We start from the raw sequence: 14046 nt of genomic DNA on the forward strand, positions 1-14046 counted from the left end.
TTAACTTTTGGTTTTTTTAAACCTGTCAGCTTTTGCAATCTCTCTAATGGCGCGTACGAAACAAACTGCAAGGAAATCCACCGGAGGAAAGGCTCCGAGGAAGCAATTGGCTACCAAGGCGGCTTAAAAATTTGCTCCAGCGACTGGAGGCATGAAGAAACCCCACAGATTCAGGCCTGGAACGGTCGCTTTGAGAGTGATGAGGCATAAAACACCCCACCTATCAGAGGCTGCCACATTGCCGACTTGACCTCAGTCCGAGAATCGAATTGAGCCGACTAGGAAACCGGGCCGACCCCATCTCCAATAAGTAACCTGACAGAGCTAGACTCGTGGAAGTTAGCAGGTGGCTGAGGCCGAGCTTCAAGCCGAGCTCACACAGGTCAGCCATAAACCCCTGGCCGAGCTGACTGCCGAGACCAACTGTTCGGGGCGACCTCCCAGGCCGAGGTGACTGTCAAGGCCGCCCGACTAGGCCGACCTCCTTGGCCAACCTCCGAGGCCGAGCCCTCCTCCACAGAGGCTACCATAGCTCCCCACCGGGGATCGCGGGGCCGCGTCAGCACATCCCGAGAATCACGGGATAAGGATCGAGCCGCGATCCCAGCGCAGTACGAAATCACACTTTACATGGACTCTTACCTTAATAAGAGCCCGACCCCAAAAATAGCTCTCTACTCCGCTCTACGCGAGGGAGCCTTCCAAAAGAAGGACTCCTACCATACGAGGACTCTCCCAACCGCCTCATCTCATCCTCACTCTATAAATACCCAGGTATGGAGCACCATTCCTCATCTGGCTTTCACTACGTAGTTACGCTATTGCACTGGTGATCTAACTTTAGCATCGAAGAGTCCTAGGCCGGAGCCACACCGGCTCTCTTGTGCTCATCACTTGGTCTTTGCAGGCTCATCCGTGGGCGAACCAAGCATCGGAGATTTCCACACGCAACCGATTTGGCGTCGTCTGTGGGAACGACATCAGCAGGCCATCGTCGTTTCTACCAACTTTAAGAGCAACAATAATGGTGCACACTAGATTAGGGCAGCATGGCTCGACTTCCCGCATGGATGCGCCACAACCCGTTGGGTAGACAAGGTGATCACCTCCCCCTGAAGCCTCTCGGCAGGGGATAAACAGAAGACCCCCTCGAGCAGGGGGTGCGCTGCCCATCACGGGCACCACGATCAGTCCCATTCCCCCACCGGAGGGTGGGAATGGGGGAGGTGTGCTAGCCACAGCCGTGGCTGATCGGGTACAGGCCGAGCCAAGCTTGGACGAGTTGGGCCTACCAGCGTCGCCGCCCTTACCGGAGAGTTTGGACCCCGAAGCCCCAGCAAATAATCGACAAGTTATGGACTTGCAGTTGCAGATGCTCCACACCAACGAGATGCTGCGCACCTTCATGAACCAGATGGCCCGAGGCGGACTGATGGGCCAACCACTGGTCGAGCCCCCTCCAGCCCCGGTTCGCGTAGAGATAAACTTACAGCAAAATGGTGGCCGGCGTAGGGCAGAACCTACCCGAGCCATGTCCTCACACCCGTCTCGTCAGAAGACTCCACCTCCGCGCCCTAGTAGAGGCGCTCGGCGGGACGAGCAAGAGCATCGGCGAAGCCTGGGAACAGGGCAAGAAATGGAACCAGCCGGCTCGGTAGCGAGGAGGTCGGTATTTTTTGGACGGCTCAGAGAGGACGAACAGCCGAGGAGAGTCCGAGAACAAGGGAAAGAGCCGAATGAAAGGCGCACAGCGAGACAAGGAGAAGGATCTTGTCATACCCCCCGGCATCAAAGCTCGCCTCCCCAAGAAGAACAACAGGGGAGCCCCCATGGGTCCAACTTCTAGGAAGAAAGAAGAACAAGGAAGGATGGTGCAGACCGAGCTGACCAAAATGGCCGACCACAACGGGACGGCCGAGCCTACCGACCTCCGGCTGAGGAGCCAAATGGTCGACCTGGGCCGAGCGAGCAAAATAATTTGTATCCGGTGGATGAGCCGGTTGGCCGAGCACCTGAAACCGAGCTGGAGAGGCTGCTATGAGACTTAGCAGAGCAAGTGGAGGGGTTGAAGAAACAAGCGACCCCGGATGCCTATTCATTGGTCGGGCGTCACCCATATCCTCCTGAGATCATGACCGCGCAGCTACCGACCGGGTTCAAACCTCCCCCGTTCGACCGATATGACGGGACGACCGACCCGACGGATCACATCAACTAATTTAATGAAATGATGACCATGTACGGGGGAACCGAGATCATTTCTTGTCGAGCCTTCCCTGCATCCCTCAAGGGCGCGGTGACCTCATGGTTCTCCTGGTTGCCGCCGAACTCCATAACAAGCTTCGCTCAACTCTGTCGAGCCTTCGTCACGCGCTTCTAGAGTAGTATGAAACACAAGAAGACAACGGTCAACCTCCTCAGCGTGAAGCAAAGGCCCGAAGAGTCGATCCGAGCTTTCGTCTCCCGCTTCAACAAGGAATCATTAGACATCAAGGATTTGGATGAGGCCACGGCCCATACGGCTATGAGCAATGAGCTTGCCGACATGGACCTCATCAAGGACTTGGCCCAGAAGCCGACCAGAAACCTGGCCGAGCTCTTGGAGAGATGCAATGAATTTGCAAATATGGTCAAGGTCCTCTAGGCCCGGAAGGGAAACGAAGGCCTACCCGATAAGAAAAGGCCAAAAATAGACGACCGTAGGGAAGACAAATGGCCCTGGATGGATCACTGAGCCGACAGGTCGGATAGAGCTCGGAGCCCCGATTACACCCCACTGAATAGCTCGCACAAGGAGATTTTGATGCAAGTACAGGACGGTGGGTACATCCACCGACCTCGACCGATGCAAGCGGGGTCATCTCAGAATCCCAACAAATATTGTCAGTTCCACAAGGACACTGATCATGACACCAAGGATTGTTATCAGCTGAAAAGAGAAATGGAAGAGCTAATAAAAGCGGGCCATTTGAGGCAATATGTCAAAGGAGGCCGTGAAGAGCGTGGGGGTCGGTGGCCTGAAGAGCGGGATCAAAGAAGAGCCGAGCCTAGGCCCGAAAATAGGCAAGTCGAACGAGATGAAGATAAAGTCCGAGCTAAGAAGAAAGAGGACCGGTCTGGGCCGAGCAGTGACAAGGGAGCTCCCATATACACTATCCTCGGAGGGCCCGGGCAAGAGACTACTCAAAAGGCTAAGGCAAATGCACGGTTCATCGGAGTTGCCCAGATGCCCACCAAGAAGCTCAAGCCAGCGGTGACGATCTCCTTCACCGAGGCCGACCTCGAAGGTATAAGTTTACCTCACGACGATGCTTTAGTGGTGCAGGTAGAAATTGCGAAGAGACCCGTCCACCGTGTATTGGTCCATACCGGCGCATCCGTGGACCTTATGTCACTAGACGCGTACTGACAATTTGGCTTCGGCGATGAAGCGCTCAAGCCGGAAGGCACCTCACTTCACGGGTTCTCGGGAGCTGCCGCGACCATCAAGGGCTTAATCGACCTGCTGGTCACGATTGGGCAAGCTCCATGCCAGGCGATGATCCAGGTCAAATTCATGGTAGTACGGTCGGTAGTGGCTTTCAACGCCATACTCGACCGTCCTTCATTGACCGCTCTCCAAGCCATCTTCTCCCCAACGCACTTGAAGATGAAGTTCCCCACCGAGAACGGTGTCGGCGAGGTCCGAGGCGACCAGAAGAAGGCGCGGGAGTGCTATGCTAATTTTGTCAAACAAAACAAAGGCAATGTCCAAGGAATGGCAATGTGCGTCGAACACCTCCCCGAGGATCAGTGGGATGAGCTTATCGAGAGGAGAGGACGACCCGTGGAAGACCTGACCCCATTTCATCTCAGCGAAGATGACCCAGCAAAGGTGGTCCAGCTCGGATCATTACTGAATGAAGATCAAAGGAATCAGCTCGGAGCTTTCTTAAGGGCGAACGCCGATGTTTTTGCCTGGTCGACTACGGACACGACAGGCATACCCAGGCATATAGCTGAACACCGGCTCCACGTAGATCCAGGTCGAAAACCAATTCGGCAGAAGAGAAGGAACTACGCACTTGATCGACAAACCGCGATCAAAGAAGAGGTGGAGAAGCTTCGTCGATCAGGGTTCATCCGAGAAGAAAAATTCCCGACCTGGTTGGCTAACATCGTCATGGTCCCCAAACCGAACGGGAAGTGGAGAATGTGTGTCGACTACGCCGACCTCAACAAGGCTTGTCCAAAAGATGAGTACCCGCTACCTCGAATCGACCTCTTGATCGACGCCACGACAGGTCACGAGACGCTGAGTTTCATGGACGCGTATTCTGGCTACAATCAAATCATGATGCATGAGGAGGACGAGTCATACACGGCATTCCGAACTGACCAAGAAAATTTTTACTACAAGGTCATGCAGTTCGGATTGAAAAACGTCGGAGCGACATACCAGCGGCTCGTGAACTGTATATTCCATGAGCAGATCGGAAGAAACATGGAAGTCTATGTGGACGACATGTTAGTGAAGAGTTTGAAGGCCGAACACCACTTGGCCAACCTGGAAGAAGCCTTTGGTGTATTGAGGAAGAACCAAATGAAGCTGAACCCCGCCAAGTGTGCATTCGGCGTAACCTCAGGAAAGTTCCTCGGCTTCATGGTCTCTGTCAGAGGCATCGAAGCCAATCCGGCAAAAATCAAGGCCATCCAAGAGATGAGCCCTCCAAGGACGATCCGAGAAGTACAGAGGCTAAACAGACGAGTGGCAGCATTGGCACGATTCATGTCGAGATCGGGCGACAAGTGCCTACCGTTCTTTAAGGCCCTCAAGAATATCCGAAACCCGAAGGACTTTATCTGGTCGGACGAATGCCAGAAAGCTTTTGAAGAGCTGAAGAAATATTTGGAGAACCCGCCTCTTCTCAGCCGACCCGAGCCAAAAGAGGAGCTTCAAGTTTACTTAGCCGCTACCCCTGTAGCTGTCAGCGCGGTGTTGATTAGGGAAGAAAGTCAAACCCAAAAACTCATATACTACATCAGCCACGTTCTTGTCGACGCCGAGACAAGATACTTCGGGTTCGAGAAAGTAGCATTCGCTCTTGTTATGATCGCAAGGAAACTAAGGCCGTACTTCCAAGCTCATCCGATCGCGGTACTGACCAACCAGCCACTCAAGAAGATACTGCACAAACCCGACGTTTTAGGATGGCTGATCACCTGGGCGATTGAGCTGAGTGAATACGATATAAGCTATCGTCCGAGGATGGCGATAAAAGGACAAGCCCTTGCCAACTTCATCGCTGAATGCACAGGGCCTGACCTTGAAGTCGGGGAAGAAAAGACAATAGAAGAGGTCGGGGCTACGGCCGACCCGACTTGGACCATGAATGTCGACGGCTCAAGCAACTTCGGAGGAAGCGGGGCAGGCCTGATCCTGGTGAGCCCCGAAGGGTTTCTGATCCAATATGCCCTGAGGTTCAAGTTTTCCACCTCAAACAACGAGGCCGAGTATGAAGCCCTCCTAGCCGGACTTTGAGTCAGCAAAGCAATGGGCATAAAGCGGTTGAAGGTGTGAGGAGACTCCCAACTCGTGGTCAACCAGGTCAATGGAGACTATGAGGCGAAAGACGAAAGGATGATAGCTTACCTGAGCCGAGCACGAGATATGATTTCCGAACTCGAGCACTTTGAGATGACTCGAATACCAAGAAAAGAGAATGCCATGGCTGACTCCTTGTCAAAGTTGGCCGAGGCTGACCTCCAATATCTGAGCCGATCAGTATACATAGAAATCTTGGAGAAGCCCTCCTTGCAAGAAGAAAGCGTAAAGCACATTGAAGAGGACGGGCTGACCTGGTTGGACCCCATTATCAACTACTTGGAGAATGACCTGCTCTCGGAGAACCGAGACGAAGCAAGAAAGGTCAAGATCCGAGCTGCCAAGTACACCATGATCGACGAAGTACTCTACAAAAGAGCAATCTCAGCCCCTCTTCTCCGATGCCTTGGACCGAAGAGAGCCGAGTATGCCTTGGCTGAGGTGCATGAGGGAATATGCGGGAGTCACATGGGTGGCCGAGCTCTTGCATATAAGATACTTTGGCAAGGATTCTATTGGCCAAGAATGCAAGAAGAGGCCATGAGGTATGTGAAGACGTGCGAGAAGTGTCAACTGTTTGCACAAATCCTGAGCCGACCAGCAACAAAGCTGACCTTAATGTTGAGCCCAATCCCTTTCTCTTTGTGGGGAATGGATATTCTCAGAGATTTCACCCCGGCATCGGGAAATAGGAAGTACGTGGTAGTGGCAATCGATTACTTCACCAAGTGGATCGAGGCCGAGCCCCTTGCAACCATCACCGAGAAGAACATGGAGAAATTCTTCCGAGATAAGGTCATCTACCGGTTCGGGCTACCGAAAGTGCTCATCACAGATAGTGGCACGCAATTCAATAACCCGACCTTCCGAGAGTTCTGCGAACACTTCTACATTGACTTCCGACCCGTCTTAGTAGCTCATCCACAAGCAAATGGACAAGTAGAAGTGTCCAACCGAACATTACTCGCCGGCATTAAGAGAAGGATAGATGAGGCCAAAGGAAGATGGGTGGAAGAGCTCCCAAGTGTCCTATGGGCATATAGGACGATAGTAAGAACACCAACCGGGGAGAGTCCTTTTCGCCTCGCTTATGGGACCGAAGCCCTCGCCCCGGTCAAAATTATGGCATCGTCGTACCGAGTGCTCAACTTCGATGAGAAGACCTATGAAGATGGACTAAAGCCAACCTTGACTTCCTCGACGAAGTTCGAGAAAATGCCCTACTCTGAAACACGGCATACCAACAGAGGACGGTAAAGTACTATGACTCAAGAGTAAAAGAGCGGCACTTCCGTCAAGGGGACCTTGTCCTCAGAAAGCTTAGCGCATCCCAGCCAAGGCAGCAAGGAAAGTTAGCACCAAACTGGGAAGGCCCGTACATAGTCTCCAAGCAAATTCGCCCCGGGACATATCGCTTGCAGACTTCGGGGGGAAAGAAGGTACCGAGACCTTGGAACTTGGAAAATTTGAAGAAATCTTTTCAATAACTGAGCATGCTTGTATTCGGCTTCAGCCCCGACGTTTGATTCAATTAAATAAAGTCTTTCTCCACCACTTAACGTATTTGCAAGCTCCTAAATCAAAGTCGTAAGATCGGTCCTCATAGACCTGGCCGACCTCGAAGACCAACCCTCATAGGTAGGCAACCAAGTCGTAAGACCGATCCTCATAGACCTGGCCGACCTCGAAGACCGACCCTCATAGGTCGGCAACCAAGTCGTAAGACCGGTCCTCATAGACCTGGCTGACCTCAAAGACTGACCCTCATAGGTCGGCAGTAGAGTCGTAAGACCGGTCCTCATAGACCTGACCGACCCTCATAGGTCGGCGACCAAGTCGTAAGATCGATCCTCATAGACCTGGCCGATCTCAAAGACCGGCCCTCATAGGTCGGCAACCAAGTCGTAAGACCAGTCCTCAAAGACCTGGCCGACCTCAAAGACCGGCCCTCATAGGTCGGCAACCAAGTTGTAAGATCGGCCCTCATAGGTCGGCAATCAAGTTGTAAGATCGGTCCTCATAGATCTGGCCGACCTCTCAAGAGCAAACTCCCCCCTTGGCCGAGCCTAACAAAGTTTGAAACTAAGCTAAGGCATTACGCTCGGCTAGGAAGGCTGCTCGGCCACGCGTCCGCTTATATGATAGCTTGTCCAATCGGACCGATGGGAATGGCGAATTAACTAACCAAAGCGAAAATCACCTTGACCTCGGGAATGGCATGGCCGAGCCGCTGACCACGTGAAGCATGGGTAAAAAATAGACAAGTCCCTAAGCTCGGCTAGCGGAACAACTCGACAGTTTGGCCACAACCTCAAATGGAACAACGTACACAAGGAAGAGAAGGTTAAGAGTGCTGAGCTAAAACACTTGTACAAATTCTGGCAAAAATAGATTTTTTATTCAGTACAGGCCGACTGCTCGGCATGGTTACAATGAGGGCAGTTCGATTACCTAAAAATATATATATATATATATATTTACATCTCAATCTCCTCGGTGGTGGACTTGGAGGCGACCTCGGCAACATCCGCGGTGGTAGGCTTGGCAAGGGGGTCTTGGGGCTCAGCGTCAAGGACGAAGAGGTCGGTCCGCGTAGGTTCCTCAATGGGCAAAGCCTGGTTGACCTCGGCTCCCTTCTCATCTCCCAACTCCCCGGCAAAAGTAGTCACGTCGTCGTTGAAACGAGAGAGATTAAGATCGGGATAGACTGCCTTGATCTCGGCCAAGAGATCAGCCCGGCCTGCCTCAAAACCTTCGGCAAAGGGAGGCTTCCTGATCTCATGGCACACGTCAGCATAATCCTTCGATTGGAGATAGTCGCTGATCGCCTCGTCCCGAGCCAGGGCCAGGTCTTCCTTGGCCTTCTCCCTCGCCTCGGCGAGCTGAGCCTGCAGAGCCCGGACCTTCTCTTTTTGCCTGATCACCTCGGCATTAGAGCTCTCCACCTCGGCCTCTACCGCAGTAAGATTCTCTTGGGTCTCCCGACGCCTCTGAACCGCATCCTGGGCATCCTGGTAGGCTTTCTTGCACTGGACACCCAAGGAGTGGTTCTCGGTCAAGAGCCGCTCAAAGCGAAACATAGTCTCCACTGCCTTGGCGAAGCCCTGCAAAAAAGCATGAGAACAAAACTCATGACAAATTACACAGGTCAGATCTAATCATAAGAGCCGAGCATAAAACTTACCATGTTGAAATCCTGAAACAGGGTGGAGAGGAGCTCGGGGTCTGACAGCGCCTCGAGTTTCTCCCTGTCGACCGGGAGTCGACCTGCATCCAGCCATTCCTTGGCATGCACAACTGACGTCAATGCCGAGTCCCCTAGGAAGAGGCGCCAGGTCGGCCTCACCGGAACGTTACTGGCCAAGGCCCTCCCCAAGACATAGCGGGAAATGTTGGGGGGAGAAGCCACGGGCGGAAGACCACCACTCATCAGATTGACCGAGAGCTTCTGACGTTTGGCCCCTTTCGACGGGCTCCTCTCGCCTTTTCGGCCCTTCCCTTTCCTCGGAGACCCCACTGGGCCTGTACTCTTTTTGGCCTCAAGGCCGACCACAGCTTCGGGCGGGCTGGGCAACACAGCTTTGCCCTTGGGGGCCTTGGAGGACTCGCCCCCGGACTTCTTCTCTACATTTTTCTTCCTTCGGTCCGCAAGGGTCTCGGCCCTTAGCCGAGCTGTATCCATAGGGGGAATATGGTCGACCACTGCAAGAGAAACCAAACGTCAAAAACAAATTAAAAAAGAAATGAAGACTAACTAAAGAGGTCAGCTCGGGAACGAAAACGGGCTCGGCTCGGGCTCCTACCAGGGGTCATGTGCCACCTTTGAAGAAACCCCTCGTCCTGAAGCCGAAGGACGTCAAAGGGCGGACGCTGGGGGATTAGATCAAGCGAGGTCAGCTCATTCTCGATTAGGGGCAGTACCCTATTGACATAGTTCAAGTTCATCTCCTTCCACTCGGTTCGGAGAGGGCTGTTGGAATGGAAGCAAAGAAAAAATGAGGCTTCCAATACTTATTGAAGGTCGGTGTGCCGACCAGAAATTTGTGACTGCCCAGGGCCGCACTCTTCTTAGATCGGCAACTGAAGTAGTACCACCCCTTCTCTGGAGACTTCTTCAAGAAAAAGAGCCGAGAGAAAAGTGCCACGCTTGCACCTCGGCCTATCTCGCAAAATAGGGAGTAGAAGCCATACACGGCCAGCCAAGAGTTCGTCACCAGCTGACTAGGGGACAGGTGGAAGTGGTCAAAGATCTGGTCCACCAAGCCGAGGACGGGGAGCCTGAACGTGTACTTGAAAGGCGTCTCGTACAGAGCCACCTCACCGGGCCTGATGAAGCAAGTCATCTCCCCGGGGTTAGGAGCTCGGAGCTGAATGTACTCGGGGATGGCATAGGTCATCCTTAGATAGTTGAGGTCGGCATCCGTGATCGTGCTCGGAACGATGCCGACACTCCCTTCTTCGAGCTCACGGGCGTCAGCGGACAAGCTGACCGAGCCAACCCCCACTTCGGACAAATCTCCCTCACTTGACACCTCATCGGATGAGGATGACCCAGAGTTCTCGGCTCGGTCTGCTGTGATTGGTTGGGCCGCGTGGTCGAACTCCAGGAGCAACGGAGGCTCGGCCACCTCGGCCTGACAAGGCTCCACTACATCGGGCTCATCCGAAGTCGAGCCCAACAAGTCTATGGTGGGAGAACGAGCGGGGAGCTCTTGGCTCGGACTAGCGCCCTCTGCCGCCCCGGCGAACAGCTCGCCCATGGGACTACTACCAACTGACATACTGGGCGGAGAAGACTTACTGGTTGAAGAAGAGCTAAGGATGAGCTGAGCACGAAGGAAGCAAAGGCCGAGCTGATCACGAACCAGAAAGCACCGAGCGCTACAGAGCTGAAGAATCCGAGCTTGCCGAGAAGTCAATAACTTGGAGCAGTGAAGAATGAATAGTTAGGAGTCACCTATTTATAGTTCTTGGGTTGAACTGATCCAACGGCCGATCAGAGCTCAGCATAATTCAACGGCCCAGATCAAAGGACTTTTCGAATTCCCGAGCCTGCCATAATGACTCTGCTGACGTGGCACTGACGCCCAACCGTCAGACCGTGCAACGTCAAATCCACGGCAAAAATAAGCTCGGCTCGGCCGCAAAAATCTTCCAGACAAGCGGACCTGGAAACTTCACTCATCAATGCTGAGTCGACCCCTGATGAGTGGGGGGGCCTGTGATGAGGCATAAAACACCCCACCTATCAGAGGCTGCCACATTGCCGACTTGACCTCAGTCCGAGAACCGAATTGAGCCGAGCAGGAAACCGGGCCGACCCCATCTCCAATAAGTCACCTGACAGAGCCAGACTCGCTCAAGCTAGTCGGTGGCTGAGGCCCAACTTCAAGCCGAGCTCACACAGGTCAGGCATAAACCCCTGGCCGAGCTGACAGCCAAGACCAACCGTTCGGGCCGACCTCCCAGGCCGAGGTGACTATCAAGGCCGCCCGACCAGGCCAACCTCCGAGGCCGAGCCCTCCTCCACAGAGGCTACCATAGTGCCCCACCGGGGATCGCGGGGCCGCGTCAGCACATCCCGAGAATCACGGGATAAGGATCGAGCCGCGATCCCCCAGTACGAAATCACACTTTACATGGACTCTTACCTTAATAAGAGCCCGACCCCGAAAATAGCTCTCTACTCCGCTCTACGCGAGGGAGCCTTCCAAAAGAAGGACTCCTACCATACGAGGACTCTCCCAACCGCCTCATCTCATCCTCACTCTATAAATACCCAGGTATGGAGCACCATTCCTCATCTGGCTTTCACTATGCAGTTACGCTGTTGCACTGGTGATCTAACTTTAGCATCGAAGAGTCCTAGGCCGGAGCCACACCGGCTCTCTTGTGCTCATCACTTGGTCTTTGCAGGCTCATCCGTGGGCGAACCAAACATCAAAGATTTCCACACGCAACAGAGAGAGATCAAGAAGTACCAGAAGAGTACCGAGCTTCTTATCCGAAAGCTTCCATTCCAACGTTTGGTTAGGGAGATCGCTCAGGACTTCAAGACTGATCTTTGTTTCCAAAGCTCCGCGGTTTCAGCGCTTCAAGAAGCTACGGAGGCTTATCTGGTTGGGCTCTTTGAAGATACTAACCTCTGTGCGATTCATGCGAAAAGGGTTACGATTATGCCCAAAGATATCCAGCTTGCTCATCGGATTAGGGGTGAGCGTGCTTAAAATGCAACTCTCTCTATTATTTTCTTGGTGAATCACTTCCTAATATTGTATAGTGAACCGTTTTGGGGTTTGGAGTTTGGGTTTAGGGTTTAATTCTCTAGAATTTTCTCTTCCTTTTGGCGGTTGGCGTATGTGGTTGATTGTAATCTGGATGGTTTTAAGTGCAGAATAGAAATTTTGGAATTTGAGGTGAAAGTCTGAACCATAAAATACAGAGCAATAGATGTGCGTGAAAACAAATGAAAACATCAAATGCAATATTTCCGGATCGAAATGGTTCTAGATCGGTATGGAATCGGTATTTAGATTGGCTGGAATCAGATTGATCTTTGCCAATCCTGATCTGGATTTGGGCCAATCTGGACTGATTTTTTAGTCCTTGAGCTCGATCAATGAGCTCAAAGACAGTCTCTTGGGATACTTTGATTTCATATCTTCCATAACTTCCTATCTCGTTTTGATGAGTTCCATCGCTGGATGCTTGGTTTATCTCAATTTCTTTCGCAAAGATATCAGCATCATCAGAACCACTAAAACAGAGACAATTATTTCAAGTTCTCTCTACTTGACCGTTATTGACTCTTGTGATGCATCTTATCTATCTTTGCTGAAAGACTAAGCATAATTGCAGGACAAAAGGGTGTGAGTAATGTTTTCAACTGTTGCATTGGATAAAATTTCTCTCCACCAAAGTTGTTTTAACAGCTAAAGAACCATGATACACCCTTCAAACAAAAGATTTGATTTTGGGGGAATGTTCAAAGTTCATAGAGCTTACCAAGTAAAGAATGGAAGGGGTTTGACTTGGTTGTTGATAAGGAGGGGAAGATGAATTGGAAACATGATATGTTATTTTGACTGAAAAAATACCTTTCTTTTCATACATCTAGAGCCTAGAGTTCAGACTCAACAATCATCGAAAATGTACAACTTAGGAATTTTAACCACCTTATCAACAAAATCAAATTCAAAAATTGATAATAGGAGGTTAACTTTTCAAGCCTTGGTCACATGATCAATAAGGTTATCAACAATACCAAGAGGATGTGCCTAGGAAATAGAGGCAAATTAAGTGATTATTCCAAGGGTTGCAAATGGCAAAAGCATTAGGAGTAGGGGTGTAAATGGATCGGATTTGGCTCGGATAGTGCTATATCTGCATTTGAATCCAATTAGCTTTTGGACAGATTCGGATAGTGCTACACGGATACGGATCGGATATTTTATCTGTTTACATGTAAATATAGCTTTTCAAATAGTTATAGCCTATCCGTATTTGCATCTGTTTAGCTTTTGCACCGATTCAAATAGTATTAAATGGATATAGATACAAATACTGAAAAAGATTCCGGCTATTCATTTATATTGATTGTAAAGAAATGGTGGAATATTTATATGGATCAAAGTAAGGAGTATCATTAGCTATAAAAACATTTTTTTTTTCTATATTATTATTGGATATTTTGTTTTATCTAAAAAATTGGTTATATAAATATGTTGAAAAATGATAGAACCTGGGTAAAAGTAGCTCATTGGCTTGCAAACAATGCTAGAACATCTAAGCCTATTTTTTTCTTTTTGACCACAAAAAAATAATACTTAGTCAGAAACTAAGATGAGAATGAAGCCAAGCTTTTTGACACTTGGACAAACAAGTTCCTCTCGAGCATAGTTTTATTACAGTTGTAAGTTTCATTTTGTATCGCTTCAATCTTATTATACAAGCAAACATAGTCATATTAATTTGTTGTAAGTTACTCTTGATCCACTCACATTCCTTATCAAAAGGGAGGAGTCTATGTGGAGAAGGGGAGCACTTTTGAATGATGCCTTTACATACAGTGGCCGAGAATGAACAATAAAAAAAGAGATGTGGGACATCCTTTTGGGCATACCAACATAGGCAACAAGTAGAAGACTGATTTATTCCTCTCTGCAGTAAGGACTGCATAGGCAGAGATAGAGATAAGGCCCTCCAATTGATAAAGTTGTGGTGATGGATGTGGCTTAAAAACCAAGTGATGGTGTGCCAAGGAACCTTAGGTGCATGGGTTCGCACCAGATTCCAAGCCGAGGTAGATGTGAAGAATCCTGAGCTTGAAGCAGTCCATATGATTCTATCACCACTCCCAATAGGGCTTCAGTTTATAGGGAGTGGAATTGAGGGTTTCACTTTCATTTTGTTTTTTTTTTTTTTTTTTTGGGGTGGGTGGGTGGGGGGGGGGAGAGATAGAT

At 50.7% G+C, this 14046-nt stretch overlaps 1 pseudogene; it reads left to right on the forward strand.

The window, feature by feature from the left end:
- Positions 1-29: 29 nt before the first annotated feature.
- Positions 30-11818, forward strand: LOC122645764 (annotated as a pseudogene).
- The last annotated feature ends 2228 nt before the right edge of the window (positions 11819-14046 follow it).

The sequence above is a fragment of the Telopea speciosissima genome, chromosome 11 (genome assembly GCF_018873765.1).
Source record: "Telopea speciosissima isolate NSW1024214 ecotype Mountain lineage chromosome 11, Tspe_v1, whole genome shotgun sequence".
In the NCBI taxonomy this organism is placed as follows: domain Eukaryota; kingdom Viridiplantae; phylum Streptophyta; class Magnoliopsida; order Proteales; family Proteaceae; genus Telopea; species Telopea speciosissima.